The sequence below is a fragment of the Schistocerca gregaria genome, chromosome 6 (assembly GCF_023897955.1).
Source record: "Schistocerca gregaria isolate iqSchGreg1 chromosome 6, iqSchGreg1.2, whole genome shotgun sequence".
In the NCBI taxonomy this organism is placed as follows: domain Eukaryota; kingdom Metazoa; phylum Arthropoda; class Insecta; order Orthoptera; family Acrididae; genus Schistocerca; species Schistocerca gregaria.
This window is the reverse complement of record NC_064925.1, coordinates 15,866,328-15,886,375: the sequence shown is the minus strand read 5'-3', so window position 1 is coordinate 15,886,375 and position 20,048 is coordinate 15,866,328. Positions and strand designations below refer to the sequence as shown.

The following is a 20,048-nucleotide window of genomic DNA, read 5'->3' as shown; positions in this document are numbered from 1 at the left end:
CTCACATATCTCAGAGCCTCTCGCGATATTCGTCGTCGTCGTCGTCGCCGCCGCCGCCGCTTCTGCAGAAGTAGCAAATGACCAGCGTAGCAAATGCAGCGAGGGTCGCCCTGCCTTCGATTCCGAATGCACAAAGTGTGTGGTCTTGTTTCTCAGTCTATATTTGGTCGGTCTCGTCAGAGGTTGAATGTAACGAATGGGTGGGAAAGAGCAAGGGGCAGCGGCTGTGTAGAACGAAAACACAAATCCTCAGGGGTGTGAGCGTTTCGAGATGAGTCGTATACATGTAAATGTTGGTCGTCAGTGACCGTGTGGCCTAATGGATAAGGCGTCGGACTTCGGATCTGAAGATTACAGTTTCGAATGCTGTCACGCTTGTGTTGTTCCAGTTCTGAAAAAGAAACATAACGTTTTAATGTAGCAATTGAGCAGTACGAAACCGTCTGAATGTTGCTGTTGACTATTTTTTGCTTGGAGATGCTCTTGAGCTTGAAACACACACAACAAGACCGGTGTTAACTAGCGAAATGGTCGGCAGAGTGCCGACACAGCGAGTTTTGACTATCACTTGCACATCTAAAACAACGTCGGAAAGTAACTCGTTCGGCTTTTGAGTCACATAAAGTATGTGCGTTAATTTTGACGCCACTAGCTGTGCATGTTGTCATGCAATTTCTTTACCTCTCAGAAATGATTATGACATAAAAGTGAAGTACGTGACGAGTGTGACGTTAGGAAAACATTAGGCATCATGGAGAGATTCTGTATGGGACCACCCAAACCAAACGAGTACTGTGTGACGTGCTACCCGGCAGGTATTCACCGAGGTAGCCGGCTAGCTCAGTCGGTAGAGCGTCAGACTCTTAATCCCAGGGACGTGGGTTCGAGCCAGACGCTGGGCGGAACGGAATTTTGTTCCGCTGCAGGTATAAATTACCGTTTTTCTGATTAACGAGATTTAATGGAAATAGCAACTTTAAACTTTGCCTACGTCTCTGTCAGTCGCAAGGAAGCTGTATTTGAAGGTGAAGGTGATTTTGTAGACATGTGTGAAAGACATGTTCTGAAATGCAAGTGTTGTTGTTTGGAGAGCACATCGGTTACGTGTCAGATGTGTAGCCAAGCAGTAATTTGTCGCCATAGCTGCAAATATTAGCCGGTAATATGAAGTGTTGTCAGCTAAAGTCTGATGATGCAGACGACCGTAAGGACGAAGTACCCAAGAGTACCGCTAGGCCGCGCCTCTTTAGCTCAGTGGCATTCTGGCTTTAGCCGTCGCCGCGGTCGGACGTGCTTGTTGTTTACTCCGCGTACGTTAGCGCTATCGCCGGTGTTTGGTGTTTACGTGAAGTTCGCTGTACATTTTCGCTGTTATTTTTTGAGTGGTGTCTCTGATAAGTGTTTTTATAGTGCTTTCGTCCGTTCCACGTCTCGTGCTTCGCCGCAATTTCGGTTGTTGCCGGAATTTCGTCGGAACCGACGACCATGTCTGACACCGTCAGGAAGAATACTTTAGTCTTCTCGTTCGAGAAAGAAACACGGCCGGTCCAACCCACTGCGCTGGAAATCCACGATTGGCTGACTGAGGTAATCGGTATAAATTCTGACTCTGTTCATACCACGCAATTAGATGCTGAAAAATACTGTGTTTTTGTTAAATTTCTGAACTCAGTGACAGTCGATAAGTTGCTTGCAAAATGGGGTAATTCCGTCGAATTTGTTCATCGAGACGGTTCAAAAAGTAATGTCTCTGTACGAAAAGCTGATATCATGTACACCAATGTCAGGATTTTGAATGTTCCAATTGAAATTGATAATCAGTTGATCAAGGACGCTCTATCTAAATATGGCGAAGTTAAATCTATCTATAACGAAAGATGGTCGAAGCTATACAAGATACAGTGTTTTAATGGCATTAGATCCGTTGAAATGGAGGTGAAAGCCAACATTCCGTCCCATATATCCGTTGCAGGCCATAAAGCACATGTTGTGTATTCTGGTCAGGAGCGCACGTGCAATATTTGCAATGAGACAGGTCATTTCCGACAAGATTGTCCGCGCCGTGTTTTTGTTCTTCGGAACAATCTAACACAGCGTCAAAAACTGACCCTCAGCGATGTCTTACCAAATAGCACTTCCCTTCTTTCGGTTAACGACAGTGGTGCATGTACTTCTGCAGTGCCCGCCATAACTACTACGGAGTTCCCTCCCCTGAGCGTCATTACATCACACCCTTCTGTTCCCGATTGCGATCTCCAGAATAAGAAGCGACCGTTGGAAACGACCGATGACGGCTCGGACGGCGAGTCCGCCCGTAATTCGCCTTCCACCCGCAAGCAGAAGCAGTGTAATGCGGATGTGCTCGAGGAAACAAACAGTACATGTATTGACGTGACGACAGCCGCTAAGGCAACCCGGCCACTGTCGGCGGCTGAACGGGTACAAACGGTCCACGGAGGGGACGCAGTAACGATTGTCGCGGAGACGGAAGAGGCGCACTCCGAAGCACAAGAGGTGACGGAGCGGAACCCAACTCAAGAATTTACAGACCCACAAACCGCCGACTCAGTCAGTGCTCTGGAGCTAGTGACGGATGAACAAGGAAATGGCACTCGTAAAAAGGACGCTGTTGAGACAGCTTCGGTCACAACGGTGGTAAAGATAGACAATCCGAATGACGGCGCGTTGAACCAAGATGTCCGAAGACGCCGACTCAAACTGCAACCTAATCTCAAAGCTTCCCGTAACCAAAGCAAACAACAACCAGCACAAGAGGAAGCGACGGCCAAGAACGTCTTGTATGAAATCATCACGGAAAGACCTAAGGAGGTACCTTCAAGTGACATTAGTGATGCAAAGCCCCTCGGTAAAACTAAAACCCGAGATGTTCGGAATCCTGCACCAAAATGAGGCTGTAAGATGAAAAAACAAAAGGATTTTGTTGAACCAGTTTCATTTCTAATTGTACTACTGTCTTAGTCATATTTCAGAGGAACCAGATGAAGTGTTTACCGAGCTTCAAATACTGACTATTCTTTTAGATGTTTGTTTAAGCAGAGTCGTTTCTCCCTTCTAGGAGCTGCACATCTCTTTTTTTTTTTTTTTTTGTTATCTTTTTAATCACTTATTTACTTTTTATGCAAACTAAATGTCCCAGGCATATACAATTACGACTATCAACATTAACAGGATTACATCCGTGACTAAAGTTACAGCGCTCAAGGATTATTTATATGAGTCAGGGACGGACATTGCTTTCCTACAGGAAGTAGTGCTGACTAATCTTACAGTGCCTGGATATTTGGCGATTTTAAATGTCTCACTTGACACCAACGTCGGTACAGCAATTTTAGTCAGGGAGGGGATTCCTGTCTCGGATATCGAGAGGTTGGACTCCGGCAGAGCGATAGGTATAAAAGTCTTTGGTTCTACCCTTATCAATCTGTATGCCCCTTCTGGCACATCTAATAGAATGGAAAGAGCACAGTTCTATAAAGAAGAAATCATTTATTTATTACGGAAAAACCCAAAAGATCTTATAATAGGCGGTGATTTTAATTGTGTGATAAATAAGAAAGACCAGGTTCCGAATTTTAATACCTGCAGTGAACTGAAGCGTTTCGTCACTGTTTTACAGCTTAAAGATGCTTGGGAAATAATGTATCCCACATTTGTGGCATTTACATTCCTAGGTCCTCACTCACGTAGCAGGATCGACAGACTCTACATATCGCAAAGTCTAGTTAGCTCCTTCATTAAAGCAGAGACGATTCCAGTTTACTTTTCTGATCATAGCTCCGTGCTAGCTTCCATCAACCTTACTGCGCAACCCACTCGCCGTTTTAGAAGTTCATGGCACCTTAATACGTCACTGATGCAGGACGACGGATTAGAAGAAAGTTTGACAGAAGCGTGGGCATTGTGCCTCCGCTCTGCAGATAGACACGTCTCAGTACTAGACTGGTGGTGCAACAGGGCAAAGCCTAAACTGAGAAAAGTTCTCATCCAGTATAGTGTACAACGATCGAAAGACTTGAAAAATTCCATAGAATTTTATTATACCATGCTGCGAAATTTATATGAGCAGGCAAACACTTCCAACGTCCGTCTGGCAGATATCAAGCAAACTAAGGCCAAATTGCTCAGTCTTAAAAGACAGCAGATGGAGGGTCTGAAATTAAAATCCAAGGCTAAGACAGTCGTGGAGGATGAACATGCTTCCTTGTACCATCTACTGAAGCACGAAAGAAACAGGAGACGCACCTTCATTGATGGACTTCAGTCTGAAACTGGCGAGACACTCACGACTCAGAGAGACATCGTCAATGCAGTGCACAAATATTACGAAGACCTATACACTGCCAACCCGGTATGTGAAGAGTCCTTCGATGAGTTCCTTAGTTACATAGCTCCACAGGTCTCGGACGAGGAAAACGAAGACCTTCTCGTTGAGTGTACTAACGAAGATATCCACAGAATCATCTGCAAATCTCCTCTGAGGAAATCGCCGGGACCGGATGGTTTGCCTGTTGAATTTTATAAACGATACTGGCCACTGATTGGTGACATGTTTACCCGAATGACGAACGAGGTGCTTCAGGGAAAGCATTTACCTGCTGTTTTTAAAGAGAGCACAATAGTACTAATCCCAAAAAATGCTGCAAAAAGAAACCTCAACAACTTTCGTCCTATCTCCCTGTTAAACTCCGATTATAAAATCATCGGCAGAATTTTAAACAACAGACTCTCACAGTTGGCCAAAAAGATAGTAAGTCCATACCAGTCCTGTGTGCCTACCAAGAGCATTTTCAAAAGCATAGCTGAATATAGAGATATAATTGCAATCACTGCTGTGACCACCATAAAATGTGCTATCATGTTTATTGACTTCCAGAAAGCATTTGATCGTGTGGATCATAGATTCCTTAGTGCCACACTGAACAAAATAGGTTTTAATGAGCGAGTCGTAAGTGTGATCAGAAATGTTGCAACAGGCATCAGCGCTTGTATATCAGTTAACTGCCAGAGGACAAAGCAGATTCAGATCAGGCGCGGCGTTCCTCAAGGAAGCCCCCTTTCCATGTTCCTATTCGTGCTTTCATTAGAACCTTTCCTCCGCAGTGTTCATGCCACTCTAACTGGCATCACATTATCTGGTCACCGAACAGTCATAAACGCCTATGCCGATGATGTCGGAGTCGTCCTGCGAAATCCCGACGACATTTTGAAATTGGAAACGCTAATTAAAATGTACTGTAGAGTCTCCGGAGCAGGTGTCAACGCAAACAAAAGCAAACTCCTAAACCTGCGGGGTTTTCAACATACCACCTTAGCCTGGGCCACAATGGTCACCCAATGCAAAGCACTAGGAATAACACTGACACCTTGTCCGTTAAAAATGGCAGCTATCAATTGGAGAAATACGTCGGGACAACTTCTTGGAACAACAAGGGAAAACCTCCACCGTAACATGAACCAAGTTCAGAGGGTGATTTTCATTAACCACTGCATTCTCTCCAGGAGTTACTTTATAGCACAGATCTTCCCACTACCGAAAATGATTGGAAAAAAGATAATGTCTACCATTGCCAGCTATCTTTGGAGAGGGGACATATTCAGAGTCGACGCAAAAACTGCGACCTTAGATCCCAGGAATGGAGGTTTGGGGTTAGTTGACATCAGAAATAAGGCGTCTGCGCTTTTTATAAAAAGGACCGCCACTATCCTTAGCGACCACGCTGATAGCATTACAACTAAATTATTTGAAGTTGTCAGGCCTGCCAGTTTACAGGCGCCGGTGAATGTGCAAAAAATAAATAACCGGCTCCAGTACGTTCGTGTATATTTTGTGGAATTCAGCTATCTCGGCGGTGTCATCATCAACTCACGACGGATCACGGCCCGCGATATTCTGTGCCATCGAAAGAAAATGGAGGGGAGAAACAAATTGGAAAGTAAATACCCACACACTGATTGGGACGCCATATGGAAAAATATTAATATGCGTGGTCTACCATCGGACGTCAAGTCAGCGTGGTATAAAACAGTGAATGAGACCGTAAGCACCAATGAAAGGTTACATGCAATCGGCGTTAGCGACACGAACCTATGTCTCAAATGTAAATTGATCGACACGTTAGTGCACAGATTCACGTGCGGTGGCAATCTACAACTCTGTAATTGGATTAGGGAACAACTGGCTTTTCTTACGAGATCTTCGGTGGAAAATTTTCCCCCTGTTACTTTCCTCAGGCCTCAGACTTGCTATTTTCCAGCAGCAAAAAACAACTCGGTCCATTGGTTAATGGGACACTATGTGAATTACGTAATTAATCACCTGGGAAATGACAATTCCACTGATTTTTACATGTACTTGAAGTGTGCTTTTTATAACGCCCTGAAATATAAAGACCACAAGAAAAACTACGGCAATATGCTTAAAATTGTATTCGAGCGACTGGGCATTGGTTGACAAGCCAACGAGATAAACAAAAATCGTTTATTTAAGCGAAACGACGCTTAAACAAAAACAATTGGGGAGAAGTACAATTTTACAGTTTCATATTACAATCACTTATCCTCTGCTGGCAAAGAAGGCTATTTTGTTTATTGCACAGAAGAAGCCGAAGCCGAAAGCCAGTATCGCAGGGTTAAAGATAAATTGTTTTCTTATACATTCATTTTATGACTGAGAAGGAAGTCTCATTTGTTTCCATGGAAGGGAACATACTTTTTTATTATTATTATTAATCTCAAGAAGGAAAGGAGGCTATGGAATTAGTGCCTTAACATAAAATTCCTTCTTCACATTCCATGAAGATTTTTCTTTTACAATAAAAAAAATAACAAACAAACAAAAATAATAATAATAACAATAAAAAAACTAAACAGAAATTAAAAAAATAATATACAGGTTCAGGGTCCACTACTTCCTACAACTTTATTATATATTACAAAGAAGTATGCTAGGTTGCCGAGAAGCAGTGGACGAGAAAAAAAAAAAAAAAAAAAAAAAAAAGCACTAAAGCTATAACCTTCAATCTCTATTGCCTCGGCATGACATAAATTTTTTGTTTCAAATGAAGCATCTTTTGGTTCAGGATTTCGAAGGCAAAACAGCATATATCTACGTATACACAAGATGTAAAATTTCTTATTGAAAACTATGATAAAGACACGCCTCAGCAACAGGACTGGGTAAAAAAAAAAAAAAAAAAAGTGGTTAAGGCGTCTGACTCGAAATCAGATTCCCTCTGGGAGCGTAGGTTCGTATCCTACCGGCTGCGTGCGATTTTGCGTACAAACGAGCAGAAAGTTTCGCGATAAAAAAAAAAAAAAAAAAGTGGCTAGGATACCTGGCTTTCACCCAGGAGGCCCGGGTTCGATTCCCGGTACCGGAACGGAATTTTTTCCACACTACTCGTGACAAGTTTGAGCTGTGCGAGCTGCCGTTTCCCGTCCTGCTCGCAATATAGCTACTGTTTCGTGACAGTCAGCAGAATATAGACGAGGGAAGCAGACACACGACGGCCATAGAAAAAAAAAAAAAAAAAAAAAAAAAAAAAAAAAAAAAAAAAAAAGTGGTAGAGCACTGGTCTAATAAACCAGGGGTCGTAAGTTCCATCCTCACAGGAGAAAGATGAATTTTGGAAATCAGTTGCGCGTCGTGGCCGTATAGCAAACAGTACCTGTGATGACGAACAATTAGCGACAGGCGTTTTTTTAAGAATTACTCTCAGATGCGATTAAGGCAAATGGCGCAGATAAAGCATTTGCCAAAGCGGTACAGCATAATGTGGGACGAGGCAGTCTGAATTACATTTTATAGATGTATTTCTCACATATCTCATAGTCTCTCGCGTAATTTGTCGTCGTCGTCGTCGTCGTCGTCGTCGTCGCCGCCGCCGCCGCTTCTGCAGAAGTAGCAAATGGCAATCGTAGCAAATGCGGCGAGGGACGCCCTGCCTTCGATTCCGAATGCACAAAGTGTGTGGTCTTGTTTCTCAGTCTATATTTGGTCGGTCACGTCAGAGGTTGAATGTAACGAATGGGTGGGAAAGAGCAAGGGGCAGCGGCTGTGTAGAACGAAAACGCAAATCCTCAGGGGTGTGAGCGTTTCGAGATGAGTCGTATACATGTAAATGTTGGTCGTCAGTGACCGTGTAGCCTAATGGATAAGGCGTAGGACTTCGGATCTGAAGATTACAGGTTCGAATGCTGTCACGCTTGTGTTTTTCCAGTTCTGAAAAAGAAACATAACGTTTTAATGTAGCAATTGAGCAGTACGAAACCGTCTGAATGTTGCTGTTGACCATTTTTTGCTTGGAGATGCTCTTGAGCTTGAAACACACACAACAAGACCGGTGTTAACTAGCGAAATGGTCGGCAGAGTGCCGACACAGCGAGTTTTGACTATCACTTGCACATCTAAAACAACGTTGGAAAGTAACTCGTTCGGCTTTTGAGTCACATAAAGTATGTGCGTTAATTTTGACGCCACTGGCTCTGCATGTTGTCATGCAATTTCTTTACCTCTCAGAAATGATTATGACATAAAAGTGAAGTACGTGACGAGTGTGACGTTAGGATAACATTAGGCATAATGGAGAGATTCTGTATGGGACCACCCAACCCAAACGAGTACTGTGTGACGTGCTACCCGGCAGGTATTCACCGAGGTAGCCGGCTAGCTCAGTCGGTAGAGCTTCAGACTCTTAATCCCAGGGTCGTGGGTTTGAGCCAGACGCTGGGCGGAACGGAATTTTGTTCCGCTGCAAGTGTAAATTACCGTTTTTCTGATTAACGAGATTTAATGGAAATAGCAACTTTAAACTTTGCCTACATCTCTGTCAGTCGCAAGGAAGCTGTATTTGAAGGTGAAGGTGATTTTGTAGACATGTGTGAAAGACATGTTCTGAAATGCAAGTGTTGTTGTTTGGAGAGCACATCGGTTACGTGTCAGATGTGTAGCCAAGCAGTAATTTGTCGCCATAGCTGCAAATATTAGCCGGTAATATGAAGTGTTGTCAGCTAAAGTCTGATGATGCAGACGACCGTAAGGACGAAGTACCCAAGAGTACCGCTAGGCCGCGCCTCTTTAGCTCAGTGGTAGAGCACTGGTCTAATAAACCAGGGGTCGTAAGTTCCATCCTCACAGGAGAAACATGAATTTTGGAAATCAGTTGCGCGTCGTGGCCGTGTAGCAAACAGTACCTGTGATGACGAACAATTAGCGACAGGCGTTTTTTTAAGAATCACTCTCAGATGCGATTAAGGCGAATGGCGCAGATAAAGCATTTGCCAAAGCGGTACAGCATAAGGTGGGACGAGGCAGTCTGAATTACATTTTATAGATGTATTTCTCACATATCTCAGAGCCTCTCGCGATAATCGTCGTCGTCGTCGTCGCCGCCGCCGCCGCTTCTGCAGAAGTAGCAAATGGCAATCGTAGCAAATGCGGCGAGGGACGCCCTGCCTTCGATTCCGAATGCACAAAGTGTGTGGTCTTGTTTCTCAGTCTATATTTGGTCGGTCTCGTCAGAGGTTGAATGTAACGAATGGGTGGGAAAGAGCAAGGGGCAGCGGCTGTGTAGAACGAAAACACAAATCCTCAGGGGTGTGAGCGTTTCGAGATGAGTCGTATACATGTAAATGTTGGTCGTCAGTGACCGTGTGGCCTAATGGATAAGGCGTCGGACTTCGGATCTGAACATTACAGTTTCGAATGCTGTCACGCTTGTGTTGTTCCAGTTCTGAAAAAGAAACATAACGTTTTAATGTAGCAATTGAGCAGTACGAAACCGTCTGAATGTTGCTGTTGACCATTTTTTGCTTGGAGATGCTCTTGAGCTTGAAACACACACAACAAGACCGGTGTTAACTAGCGAAATGGTCGGCAGAGTGCCGACACAGCGAGTTTTGACTATCACTTGCACATCTAAAACAACGTCGGAAAGTAACTCGTTCGGCTTTTGAGTCACATAAAGTATGTGCGTTAATTTTGACGCCACTAGCTGTGCATGTTGTCATGCAATTTCTTTACCTCTCAGAAATGATTATGACATAAAAGTGAAGTACGTGACGAGTGTGACGTTAGGAAAACATTAGGCATCATGGAGAGATTCTGTATGGGACCACCCAAACCAAACGAGTACTGTGTGACGTGCTACCCGGCAGGTATTCACCGAGGTAGCCGGCTAGCTCAGTCGGTAGAGCGTCAGACTCTTAATCCCAGGGACGTGGGTTCGAGCCAGACGCTGGGCGGAACGGAATTTTGTTCCGCTGCAGGTATAAATTACCGTTTTTCTGATTAACGAGATTTAATGGAAATAGCAACTTTAAACTTTGCCTACGTCTCTGTCAGTCGCAAGGAAGCTGTATTTGAAGGTGAAGGTGATTTTGTAGACATGTGTGAAAGACATGTTCTGAAATGCAAGTGTTGTTGTTTGGAGAGCACATCGGTTACGTGTCAGATGTGTAGCCAAGCAGTAATTTGTCGCCATAGCTGCAAATATTAGCCGGTAATATGAAGTGTTGTCAGCTAAAGTCTGATGATGCAGACGACCGTAAGGACGAAGTACCCAAGAGTACCGCTAGGCCGCGCCTCTTTAGCTCAGTGGTAGAGCACTGGTCTAATAAACCAGGGGTCGTAAGTTCCATCCTCACAGGAGAAAGATGAATTTTGGAAATCAGTTGCGCGTCGTGGCCGTATAGCAAACAGTACCTGTGATGACGAACAATTAGCGACAGGCGTTTTTTTAAGAATTACTCTCAGATGCGATTAAGGCAAATGGCGCAGATAAAGCATTTGCCAAAGCGGTACAGCATAATGTGGGACGAGGCAGTCTGAATTACATTTTATAGATGTATTTCTCACATATCTCATAGTCTCTCGCGATATTTGTCGTCGTCGTCGTCGTCGTCGTCGTCGTCGTCGTCGCCGCCGCTTCTGCAGAAGTAGCAAATGGCAATCGTAGCAAATGCGGCGAGGGACGCCCTGCCTTCGATTCCGAATGCACAAAGTGTGTGGTCTTGTTTCTCAGTCTATATTTGGTCGGTCACGTCAGAGGTTGAATGTAACGAATGGGTGGGAAAGAGCAAGGGGCAGCGGCTGTGTAGAACGAAAACGCAAATCCTCAGGGGTGTGAGCGTTTCGAGATGAGTCGTATACATGTAAATGTTGGTCGTCAGTGACCGTGTAGCCTAATGGATAAGGCGTAGGACTTCGGATCTGAAGATTACAGGTTCGAATGCTGTCACGCTTGTGTTTTTCCAGTTCTGAAAAAGAAACATAACGTTTTAATGTAGCAATTGAGCAGTACGAAACCGTCTGAATGTTGCTGTTGACCATTTTTTGCTTGGAGATGCTCTTGAGCTTGAAACACACACAACAAGACCGGTGTTAACTAGCGAAATGGTCGGCAGAGTGCCGACACAGCGAGTTTTGACTATCACTTGCACATCTAAAACAACGTCGGAAAGTAACTCGTTCGGCTTTTGAGTCACATAAAGTATGTGCGTTAATTTTGACGCCACTAGCTGTGCATGTTGTCATGCAATTTCTTTACCTCTCAGAAATGATTATGACATAAAAGTGAAGTACGTGACGAGTGTGACGTTAGGAAAACATTAGGCATCATGGAGAGATTCTGTATGGGACCACCCAAACCAAACGAGTACTGTGTGACGTGCTACCCGGCAGGTAGTCACCGAGGTAGCCGGCTAGCTCAGTCGGTAGAGCGTCAGACTCTTAATCCCAGGGACGTGGGTTCGAGCCAGACGCTGGGCGGAACGGAATTTTGTTCCGCTGCAGGTATAAATTACCGTTTTTCTGATTAACGAGATTTAATGGAAATAGCAACTTTAAACTTTGCCTACGTCTCTGTCAGTCGCAAGGAAGCTGTATTTGAAGGTGAAGGTGATTTTGTAGACATGTGTGAAAGACATGTTCTGAAATGCAAGTGTTGTTGTTTGGAGAGCACATCGGTTACGTGTCAGATGTGTAGCCAAGCAGTAATTTGTCGCCATAGCTGCAAATATTAGCCGGTAATATGAAGTGTTGTCAGCTAAAGTCTGATGATGCAGACGACCGTAAGGACGAAGTACCCAAGAGTACCGCTAGGCCGCGCCTCTTTAGCTCAGTGGTAGAGCACTGGTCTAATAAACCAGGGGTCGTAAGTTCCATCCTCACAGGAGAAAGATGAATTTTGGAAATCAGTTGCGCGTCGTGGCCGTATAGCAAACAGTACCTGTGATGACGAACAATTAGCGACAGGCGTTTTTTTAAGAATTACTCTCAGATGCGATTAAGGCAAATGGCGCAGATAAAGCATTTGCCAAAGCGGTACAGCATAATGTGGGACGAGGCAGTCTGAATTACATTTTATAGATGTATTTCTCACATATCTCATAGTCTCTCGCGATATTTGTCGTCGTCGTCGTCGTCGTCGTCGTCGTCGTCGCCGCCGCTTCTGCAGAAGTAGCAAATGGCAATCGTAGCAAATGCGGCGAGGGACGCCCTGCCTTCGATTCCGAATGCACAAAGTGTGTGGTCTTGTTTCTCAGTCTATATTTGGTCGGTCTCGTCAGAGGTTGAATGTAACGAATGGGTGGGAAAGAGCAAGGGGCAGCGGCTGTGTAGAACGAAAACACAAATCCTCAGGGGTGTGAGCGTTTCGAGATGAGTCGTATACATGTAAATGTTGGTCGTCAGTGACCGTGTGGCCTAATGGTTAAGGCGTCGGACTTCGGATCTGAAGATTACAGTTTCGAATGCTGTCACGCTTGTGTTGTTCCAGTTCTGAGAAAGAAACATAACGTTTTAATGTAGCAATTGAGCAGTACGAAACCGTCTGAATGTTGCTGTTGACCATTTTTTGCTTGGAGATGCTCTTGAGCTTGAAACACACACAACAAGACCGGTGTTAACTAGCGAAATGGTCGGCAGAGTGCCGACACAGCGAGTTTTGACTATCACTTGCACATCTAAAACAACGTCGGAAAGTAACTCGTTCGGCTTTTGAGTCACATAAAGTATGTGCGTTAATTTTGACGCCACTAGCTGTGCATGTTGTCATGCAATTTCTTTACCTCTCAGAAATGATTATGACATAAAAGTGAAGTACGTGACGAGTGTGACGTTAGGAAAACATTAGGCATCATGGAGAGATTCTGTATGGGACCACCCAACCCAAACGAGTACTGTGTGACGTGCTACCCGGCAGGTATTCACCGAGGTAGCCGGCTAGCTCAGTCGGTAGAGCGTCAGACTCTTAATCCCAGGGACGTGGGTTCGAGCCAGACGCTGGGCGGAACGGAATTTTGTTCCGCTGCAGGTATAAATTACCGTTTTTCTGATTAACGAGATTTAATGGAAATAGCAACTTTAAACTTTGCCTACGTCTCTGTCAGTCGCAAGGAAGCTGTATTTGAAGGTGAAGGTGATTTTGTAGACATGTGTGAAAGACATGTTCTGAAATGCAAGTGTTGTTGTTTGGAGAGCACATCGGTTACGTGTCAGATGTGTAGCCAAGCAGTAATTTGTCGCCATAGCTGCAAATATTAGCCGGTAATATGAAGTGTTGTCAGCTAAAGTCTGATGATGCAGACGACCGTAAGGACGAAGTACCCAAGAGTACCGCTAGGCCGCTCCTCTTTAGCTCAGTGGTAGAGCACTGGTCTAATAAACCAGGGGTCGTAAGTTCCATCCTCACAGGAGAAAAATGAATTTTGGAAATCAGTTGCGCGTCGTGGCCGTATAGCAAACAGTACCTGTGATGACGAACAATTAGCGACAGGCGTTTTTTTAAGAATTACTCTCAGATGCGATTAAGGCAAATGGCGCAGATAAAGCATTTGCCAAAGCGGTACAGCATAATGTGGGACGAGGCAGTCTGAATTACATTTTATAGATGTATTTCTCACATATCTCAGAGTCTCTCGCGATATTCGTCGTCGTCGTCGTCGTCGTCGTCGTCGTCGTCGTCGCCGCCGCCGCCGCTTCTGCAGAAGTAGCAAATGGCAATCGTAGCAAATGCGGCGAGTGACGCCCTGCCTTCGATTCCGAATGCACAAAGTGTGTGGTCTTGTTTCTCAGTCTATATTTGGTCGGTCACATCAGAGGTTGAATGTAACGAATGGGTGGGAAAGAGCAAGGGGCAGCGGCTGTGTAGAAGGAAAACGCAAATCCTCAGGGGTGTGAGCGTTTCGAGATGAGTCGTATACATGTAAATGTTGGTCGTCAGTGACCGTGTAGCCTAATGGATAAGGCGTAGGACTTCGGATCTGAAGATTACAGGTTCGAATGCTGTCAAGCTTGTGTTTTTCCAGTTCTGAAAAAGAAACATAACGTTTTAATGTAGCAATTGAGCAGTACGAAACCGTCTGAATGTTGCTGTTGACCATTTTTTGCTTGGAGATGCTCTTGAGCTTGAAACACACACAACAAGACCGGTGTTAACTAGCGAAATGGTCGGCAGAGTGCCGACACAGCGAGTTTTGACTATCACTTGCACATCTAAAACAACGTTGGAAAGTAACTCGTTCGGCTTTTGAGTCACATAAAGTATGTGCGTTAATTTTGACGCCACTGGCTCTGCATGTTGTCATGCAATTTCTTTACCTCTCAGAAATGATTATGACATAAAAGTGAAGTACGTGACGAGTGTGACGTTAGGATAACATTAGGCATCATGGAGAGATTCTGTATGGGACCACCCAACCCAAACGAGTACTGTGTGACGTGCTACCCGGCAGGTATTCACCGAGGTAGCCGGCTAGCTCAGTCGGTAGAGCTTCAGACTCTTAATCCCAGGGTCGTGGGTTTGAGCCAGACGCTGGGCGCAACGGAATTTTGTTCCGCTGCAAGTGTAAATTACCGTTTTTCTGATTAACGAGATTTAATGGAAATAGCAACTTTAAACTTTGCCTACAGCTCTGTCAGTCGCAAGGAAGCTGTATTTGAAGGTGAAGGTGATTTTGTAGACATGTGTGAAAGACATGTTCTGAAATGCAAGTGTTGTTGTTTGGAGAGCACATCGGTTACGTGTCAGATGTGTAGCCAAGCAGTAATTTGTCGCCATAGCTGCAAATATTAGCCGGTAATATGAAGTGTTGTCAGCTAAAGTCTGATGATGCAGACGACCGTAAGGACGAAGTACCCAAGAGTACCGCTAGGCCGCGCCTCTTTAGCTCAGTGGTAGAGCACTGGTCTAATAAACCAGGGGTCGTAAGTTCCATCCTCACAGGAGAAAGATGAATTTTGGAAATCAGTTGCGCGTCGTGGCCGTATAGCAAACAGTACCTGTGATGACGAACAATTAGCGACAGGCGTTTTTTTAAGAATCACTCTCAGATGCGATTAAGGCGAATGGCGCAGATAAAGCATTTGCCAAAGCGGTACAGCATAAGGTGGGACGAGGCAGTCTGAATTACATTTTATAGATGTATTTCTCACATATCTCAGAGCCTCTCGCGATAATCGTCGTCGTCGTCGTCGCCGCCGCCGCCGCTTCTGCAGAAGTAGCAAATGGCAATCGTAGCAAATGCGGCGAGGGACGCCCTGCCTTCGATTCCGAATGCACAAAGTGTGTGGTCTTGTTTCTCAGTCTATATTTGGTCGGTCTCGTCAGAGGTTGAATGTAACGAATGGGTGGGAAAGAGCAAGGGGCAGCGGCTGTGTAGAACGAAAACACAAATCCTCAGGGGTGTGAGCGTTTCGAGATGAGTCGTATACATGTAAATGTTGGTCGTCAGTGACCGTGTGGCCTAATGGATAAGGCGTCGGACTTCGGATCTGAAGGTTACAGTTTCGAATGCTGTCACGCTTGTGTTGTTCCAGTTCTGAAAAAGAAACATAACGTTTTAATGTAGCAATTGAGCAGTACGAAACCGTCTGAATGTTGCTGTTGACCATTTTTTGCTTGGAGATGCTCTTGAGCTTGAAACACACACAACAAGACCGGTGTTAACTAGCGAAATGGTCGGCAGAGTGCCGACACAGCGAGTTTTGACTATCACTTGCACATCTAAAACAACGTCGGAAAGTAACTCGTTCGGCTTTTGAGTCACATAAAGTATGTGCGTTAATTTTGACGCCACTAGCTGTGCATGTTGTCATGCAATTTCTTTACCTCTCAGAAATGATTATGACATAAAAGTGAAGTACGTGACGAGTGTGACGTTAGGAAAACATTAGGCATCATGGAGAGATTCTGTATGGGACCACCCAAACCAAACGAGTACTGTGTGACGTGCTACCCGGCAGGTATTTACCGAGGTAGCCGGCTAGCTCAGTCGGTAGAGCGTCAGACTCTTAATCCCAGGGACGTGGGTTCGAGCCAGACGCTGGGCGGAACGGAATTTTGTTCCGCTGCAGGTATAAATTACCGTTTTTCTGATTAACGAGATTTAATGGAAATAGCAACTTTAAACTTTGCCTACGTCTCTGTCAGTCGCAAGGAAGCTGTATTTGAAGGTGAAGGTGATTTTGTAGACATGTGTGAAAGACATGTTCTGAAATGCAAGTGTTGTTGTTTGGAGAGCACATCGGTTACGTGTCAGATGTGTAGCCAAGCAGTAATTTGTCGCCATAGCTGCAAATATTAGCCGGTAATATGAAGTGTTGTCAGCTAAAGTCTGATGATGCAGACGACCGTAAGGACGAAGTACCCAAGAGTACCGCTAGGCCGCGCCTCTTTAGCTCAGTGGTAGAGCACTGGTCTAATAAACCAGGGGTCGTAAGTTCCATCCTCACAGGAGAAAGATGAATTTTGGAAATCAGTTGCGCGTCGTGGCCGTATAGCAAACAGTACCTGTGATGACGAACAATTAGCGACAGGCGTTTTTTTAAGAATTACTCTCAGATGCGATTAAGGCAAATGGCGCAGATAAAGCATTTGCCAAAGCGGTACAGCATAATGTGGGACGAGGCAGTCTGAATTACATTTTATAGATGTATTTCTCACATATCTCATAGTCTCTCGCGATATTTGTCGTCGTCGTCGTCGTCGTCGTCGTCGTCGCCGCCGCTTCTGCAGAAGTAGCAAATGGCAATCGTAGCAAATGCGGCGAGGGACGCCCTGCCTTCGATTCCGAATGCACAAAGTGTGTGGTCTTGTTTCTCAGTCTATATTTGGTCGGTCTCGTCAGAGGTTGAATGTAACGAATGGGTGGGAAAGAGCAAGGGGCAGCGGCTGTGTAGAACGAAAACACAAATCCTCAGGGGTGTGAGCGTTTCGAGATGAGTCGTATACATGTAAATGTTGGTCGTCAGTGACCGTGTGGCCTAATGGTTAAGGCGTCGGACTTCGGATCTGAAGATTACAGTTTCGAATGCTGTCACGCTTGTGTTGTTCCAGTTCTGAGAAAGAAACATAACGTTTTAATGTAGCAATTGAGCAGTACGAAACCGTCTGAATGTTGCTGTTGACCATTTTTTGCTTGGAGATGCTCTTGAGCTTGAAACACACACAACAAGACCGGTGTTAACTAGCGAAATGGTCGGCAGAGTGCCGACACAGCGAGTTTTGACTATCACTTGCACATCTAAAACAACGTCGGAAAGTAACTCGTTCGGCTTTTGAGTCACATAAAGTATGTGCGTTAATTTTGACGCCACTAGCTGTGCATGTTGTCATGCAATTTCTTTACCTCTCAGAAATGATTATGACATAAAAGTGAAGTACGTGACGAGTGTGACGTTAGGAAAACATTAGGCATCATGGAGAGATTCTGTATGGGACCACCCAACCCAAACGAGTACTGTGTGACGTGCTACCCGGCAGGTATTCACCGAGGTAGCCGGCTAGCTCAGTCGGTAGAGCGTCAGACTCTTAATCCCAGGGACGTGGGTTCGAGCCAGACGCTGGGCGGAACGGAATTTTGTTCCGCTGCAGGTATAAATTACCGTTTTTCTGATTAACGAGATTTAATGGAAATAGCAACTTTAAACTTTGCCTACGTCTCTGTCAGTCGCAAGGAAGCTGTATTTGAAGGTGAAGGTGATTTTGTAGACATGTGTGAAAGACATGTTCTGAAATGCAAGTGTTGTTGTTTGGAGAGCACATCGGTTACGTGTCAGATGTGTAGCCAAGCAGTAATTTGTCGCCATAGCTGCAAATATTAGCCGGTAATATGAAGTGTTGTCAGCTAAAGTCTGATGATGCAGACGACCGTAAGGACGAAGTACCCAAGAGTACCGCTAGGCCGCTCCTCTTTAGCTCAGTGGTAGAGCACTGGTCTAATAAACCAGGGGTCGTAAGTTCCATCCTCACAGGAGAAAAATGAATTTTGGAAATCAGTTGCGCGTCGTGGCCGTATAGCAAACAGTACCTGTGATGACGAACAATTAGCGACAGGCGTTTTTTTAAGAATTACTCTCAGATGCGATTAAGGCAAATGGCGCAGATAAAGCATTTGCCAAAGCGGTACAGCATAATGTGGGACGAGGCAGTCTGAATTACATTTTATAGATGTATTTCTCACATATCTCAGAGTCTCTCGCGATATTCGTCGTCGTCGTCGTCGTCGTCGTCGTCGTCGTCGTCGCCGCCGCCGCCGCTTCTGCAGAAGTAGCAAATGGCAATCGTAGCAAATGCGGCGAGTGACGCCCTGCCTTCGATTCCGAATGCACAAAGTGTGTGGTCTTGTTTCTCAGTCTATATTTGGTCGGTCACATCAGAGGTTGAATGTAACGAATGGGTGGGAAAGAGCAAGGGGCAGCGGCTGTGTAGAAGGAAAACGCAAATCCTCAGGGGTGTGAGCGTTTCGAGATGAGTCGTATACATGTAAATGTTGGTCGTCAGTGACCGTGTAGCCTAATGGATAAGGCGTAGGACTTCGGATCTGAAGATTACAGGTTCGAATGCTGTCAAGCTTGTGTTTTTCCAGTTCTGAAAAAGAAACATAACGTTTTAATGTAGCAATTGAGCAGTACGAAACCGTCTGAATGTTGCTGTTGACCATTTTTTGCTTGGAGATGCTCTTGAGCTTGAAACACACACAACAAGACCGGTGTTAACTAGCGAAATGGTCGGCAGAGTGCCGACACAGCGAGTTTTGACTATCACTTGCACATCTAAAACAACGTTGGAAAGTAACTCGTTCGGCTTTTGAGTCACATAAAGTATGTGCGTTAATTTTGACGCCACTGGCTCTGCATGTTGTCATGCAATTTCTTTACCTCTCAGAAATGATTATGACATAAAAGTGAAGTACGTGACGAGTGTGACGTTAGGATAACATTAGGCATCATGGAGAGATTCTGTATGGGACCACCCAACCCAAACGAGTACTGTGTGACGTGCTACCCGGCAGGTATTCACCGAGGTAGCCGGCTAGCTCAGTCGGTAGAGCTTCAGACTCTTAATCCCAGGGTCGTGGGTTTGAGCCAGACGCTGGGCGCAACGGAATTTTGTTCCGCTGCAAGTGTAAATTACCGTTTTTCTGATTAACGAGATTTAATGGAAATAGCAACTTTAAACTTTGCCTACAGCTCTGTCAGTCGCAAGGAAGCTGTATTTGAAGGTGAAGGTGATTTTGTAGACATGTGTGAAAGACATGTTCTGAAATGCAAGTGTTGTTGTTTGGAGAGCACATCGGTTACGTGTCAGATGTGTAGCCAAGCAGTAATTTGTCGCCATAGCTGCAAATATTAGCCGGTAATATGAAGTGTTGTCAGCTAAAGTCTGATGATGCAGACGACCCTAAGGACGAAGTACCCAAGAGTACCGCTAGGCCGCGCCTCTTTAGCTCAGTGGTAGAGCACTGGTCTAATAAACCAGGGGTCGTAAGTTCCATCCTCACAGGAGAAAGATGAATTTTGGAAATCAGTTGCGCGTCGTGGCCGTATAGCAAACAGTACCTGTGATGACGAACAATTAGCGACAGGCGTTTTTTTAAGAATCACTCTCAGATGCGATTAAGGCGAATGGCGCAGATAAAGCATTTGCCAAAGCGGTACAGCATAAGGTGGGACGAGGCAGTCTGAATTACATTTTATAGATGTATTTCTCACATATCTCAGAGCCTCTCGCGATATTCGTCGTCGT

General features: G+C 45.0%; 3 non-coding genes across 3 annotated transcripts; all 3 read left to right on the top strand.

The window, feature by feature from the left end:
* Nucleotides 1-9,091: 9,091 nt before the first annotated feature.
* Nucleotides 9,092-9,165, top strand: Trnai-aau (transfer RNA isoleucine (anticodon AAU)). Its single transcript has one exon. It is a non-coding gene; the product is annotated as a tRNA-Ile (tRNA).
* A 4,483-nt stretch (nucleotides 9,166-13,648) lies between these two features.
* Nucleotides 13,649-13,720, top strand: Trnai-aau (transfer RNA isoleucine (anticodon AAU)). The gene has a single exon. It is a non-coding gene; the product is annotated as a tRNA-Ile (tRNA).
* A 4,488-nt stretch (nucleotides 13,721-18,208) lies between these two features.
* Trnai-aau (transfer RNA isoleucine (anticodon AAU)) lies at nucleotides 18,209-18,280 on the top strand. The gene has a single exon. It is a non-coding gene; the product is annotated as a tRNA-Ile (tRNA).
* The last annotated feature ends 1,768 nt before the right edge of the window (nucleotides 18,281-20,048 follow it).